This window comes from Denticeps clupeoides, chromosome 12 (assembly GCF_900700375.1).
Source record: "Denticeps clupeoides chromosome 12, fDenClu1.1, whole genome shotgun sequence".
NCBI classification, from domain to species: Eukaryota; Metazoa; Chordata; class Actinopteri; order Clupeiformes; family Denticipitidae; genus Denticeps; species Denticeps clupeoides.
This window is the reverse complement of record NC_041718.1, coordinates 901,860-906,015: the sequence shown is the minus strand read 5'-3', so window position 1 is coordinate 906,015 and position 4,156 is coordinate 901,860. Positions and strand designations below refer to the sequence as shown.

General features: G+C 43.4%; 1 pseudogene; it reads right to left on the bottom strand.

Annotated features, from left to right (window-relative positions):
* Positions 1 to 1,703: 1,703 nt before the first annotated feature.
* LOC114801488 (uncharacterized) lies at positions 1,704 to 1,853 on the bottom strand (annotated as a pseudogene).
* Positions 1,854 to 4,156: the final 2,303 nt, after the last annotated feature.

Sequence of the window (4,156 nt, the reverse complement as noted above, 5' to 3'; positions counted from 1 at the left end):
CTCTCCCAGCATGCACCATACAAGGCTAGACTCTCTTGTTTGAATTGAGTCTCTTTTGGTATTTTTTGTATGTATATGAACGGAGGAAGGCTAAATGTAAATGTAAGTGCTTGTTTTGAGACAACATCATAAATAAATGATAAAGATAGGATGTGATATGACAACTAAGGACAGGTGTTGTTGCCAAAGCAAGTTTCCTGCTCTTTACCAGACACAACAGGCAAGGAGAAAAAAGGCAGATTTTGCTGAACTATTTACATCTACCATCGCTTCAGTGATCACTTCACCTGTTTTCCCTTATCATCCTTGAGATGTTTCTGCATCTTAATTGGAGTCCAGCTGTGGAAAAAACGGTTGATTGGACATGATTTAGAAAGGCGCACACCTGTTTATATAAGGTCCCACAGTTGACAGTTCATATCAGAGCACAAACCAAGCATGAAGTCAGAGGAATCTATTCTAGACCTCAGAGACACGATTGTCCTCTGTGGACAGGGGAGAACCTTGTAGAAGGACAACCATCTCTGCAACAATCCACCAATCAGGCCTGTATGGTAGAGTGGTCAGACGGAAGCAACTCCTTAGTAAAAGACACATGGCATTTGCCAAAAGGCACTTGAAGGTCTCTCAGACCATGAGAAAAAAATTCTCTGTTCTGATGAGACAAAGATTGAACTCTTTGGTGTGAATGCCAGGTATCATATTTAGTGGAAACCTGGCACCGCACATCACCAAGGCAATATCATCACTTCAGTAAAGCATGGTGGTGGCAGCATCAGATGCAGATGCAGATGCAGAGATTAGTCAGGATTACTTCAGCAATATTTCCAAACATCCTGGATGAAAACCTACTCCAGAGCACTCTTGAACTCTGTTCATCTGTAAGATGGGATGTCACTGTTGTCTTCATCACCTCTATGACGATGAGAGCAACAGTGTGGAAACAACAAATTCTGATTGGTCCGTGGCAGCTTCATGGGAGTCAACTGTATGGTCTCTGGGTACTTCTTTTTCCTCTCCTTCTGGACCTTTGCCTCCCTATTTCTCCTGGACCAGGCAACCTCTCTGTAGATTTGGCTCCTGGCTTTCTCTCTCTTCCTCTATTCCTTTCACCTTTCTTTTATTTTGTTTTTTTTCTGAAACAATAGTACCTTTTTACATACAATATTTGCATGTAACTGCAATAGTAATCTACTGGTGTTAATAAATTAGAAACTGTTCATTCTTTTAACCTCTATTGTGCCATGCCTTTTTCTGCCAGGTAACATCAGATTGGAGGGTTTTTTTCCTCTTTCAGCAGGACAACAACTCTAAGCTCACAGCCAAGATATTAAAGGAGTGGCTTCAGGAAAACTCTGCAAATGTCCTTGAGTGGCCCAACCTGAGCCCAGGCTTGAATTCGATTGAACATCTCTAGAGAGATCTTAAAATGGCTGTGCACCATGCACCGACATTTCCCATTCAATCTGATGGAGCTTGAGAGGGGCTGCAAAGAGGAATTATTGAGACTGATCAAGGTGTGTCAAGCTTGTCGCATCATATAAAAAAAAATAGAATTGCTTAATTTAATTGCTGTAAATGCTTCCAAAATGAATTGACAAAAATGCATTTTGGAATAAGGCTATAACATAACAAAATGTGTAAGTAAGTTTGTTTGTATTTGTCACATACATGATGAACATGTGCGTTGAAATCTGTCAAATCAGGAGAGAGCACAAACGCAGTCCTCCACTAACAGAAATTATGCAGTCAAGATTCCCACATTTGGGGAATTTGCAGGGGTCAGCATAGCCGGATGAAACACTCTGGGTGAAACACCTTCTTGATCATGATCTCCCATGCCAGGAAAGTGTGTGTGTGTGTGTGTGTGTGTGTGTGTATTACACATTGTATATATTGTACACACACACACACACACACACACACACACACTAGTACCTTCTCATGCCAAAAAGTGTGCAAAAAAAAAAGAAAAACTAAACCAGAGTGACATACATTCAGCACAGAGACAATGAGCTAAGACACACTCATCAGATCCCATAATGTAATATTTCACAAATATACTTCCGTTTAATCAGTTCATGGGTGATTCTGTTGTCATGTTGTCAGTGTGATGCCAGAATTGGCATAGTGCATTAAAGGTTTTCAACCTTTATCCCTGACTGGGATAAATGGAATTAATTTATGAATGGATACAACTATCCTCTGAACTGAAAGCCAAATTAGTGTTGGTGTACCATCTACACTTTATCATCTTCAGCCCTTTTCACTGATTAAACTGCATAACCTGGCATAGTTCAAGGAAAAGGGTGCAGTTGCAGATATTTGGGCCTTGTAGAATAAATACCTGAGTAGTGAGGTTTTGAAGGCTAATGCTCCAGTAAGCCCTCTCCTTGTTTCGCTATTGGAGGTGGTGCAAGATGTGGGCTGATTTGACTGGGTGGTGAGCCTCGGTTGCTTGGACGAGTAATCACCCTTGTAAAATGTTTATGTGAGGCTCTGCTGAGACTCACAATGCCACGGCGACTCACTGGGTGAAATTGATTGGAATGTCTGGGAGCCCACCTGCGGTCGGTCCAACTGCCTTCATTCAGGGGTGGCAGAGCCTGTTTTTCAAATGGGGTGTCCGCAGCCGTGGTGCATCCAGGGGAGATGGGGCTATTACACTAGGTTCACGTGATTGGGAAGTTGAAATTGGAACACATTCCGGGGCTCTCGCAAAATCTGAAGGACTATAAATCTCCCTCTGAGTCTGTGTTGGGGAAAAGGCACTTGTATGTGTGCAGACTGGTCAAGAGGTGCCATCGCCCCAGTTTTCCTGATGCTGCTGGGTGCAAGAAGGAAGGGCAATATGCCTGGGAGAGAGAGCTGCCTCTCTCTCATCTGCCTCTTCACTCTGCTGAAGTTGTGGGAATGAGCACTCACTTTGTGGGTGGCACACATGAATGAGATTTAGGAATAAGCTGCATGCACAAAACACACACACACGTTCTCTTCCATTCTCAGTCACCTCCTTGTGCACGTTGGTTTTTTATCGCCCCGCTTTGTTATTTGAACACTGTTATTTTCCCCATGATTGCTTTTGCTGGTTTGATTGTGGCACTCTCTCAACCATCCTGTCAAAAAGCATAGACATTTGCCAAAGCAGCTGTTCCCCGACAAACTTTTTTTTTGGCCTATAAGACATACCTCATACACCCCCCCCTATAAGACAAACTTCACACCCCCTCGATCAATTTTCCTTCCATATACATCAATCCCCACCCACCGTTCCCATGCATTCCTTTAGGCCATGGAATACTTGATGCTTGTCAAGGAGGGGTTGGACAACAAGGAGGTTGTGGTATGACCAACTGGCCTCTTTTAGACCGATTTTCAGACCAATTGGAATTTGAAGCAGCACTTGCAGAGGCCGCCGGGCTTTGTCCTTGATTAGACTCATCAAACAGAAACTGCTGGAGCACCAGCCACCGCCTCAAAGTGGCACTGTGAGAGGGAAGGAACAAAAGCAGAACACGGAGGGAGAGGTGGAAAATCTATTATTCTATATATTTTAAAATCTATATTCTTTGCATCTTCCTCTCCATGGAAATGTTTCTTTGAACCAAGCTTCTGTCTGTAAATCTTCAAATGTAAATGGCACTAAGAGACGGCAGATTACACTTACACTCACCCTCAAACTTACAGCTGTTATTATACAAGTCATATTCAGAATTTATGATGTCAAATGTACGTTCAATTAAAAAAACTGAATATAGTTGGACAATGTTTTCTTGATTGTGTGTAGTGGTGGGAAACAATTGCACAATGATGCAATTCAAATCCCACTTACTACCATTGTGTCCCTGAGCAAGACACAAGACAGGGGCAGTGGTGGCCTAGTGGTTAAGGAAGCGGCCCCGTAATCAGAAGGTTGCTGTTCGAATCCCGATCTGCTAAGGTACCACTGAGGTGCCACTGAGCAAAGCACTGCTCCCCGGGCGCCTGTCATGGCTGCCCACTGCTCACTCAGGGTGATGGGTTAAATGCAGAGGACAAATTTCACTGTGTGCACTGTGTGCTGTGCTGCTGTGTATCACGTGTGACAATCACTTCACTTTGAAGGTTTGAAGGTTGAAGGGGGACTGGCCCTGTAACTACGTATTGTAAGTCGCTC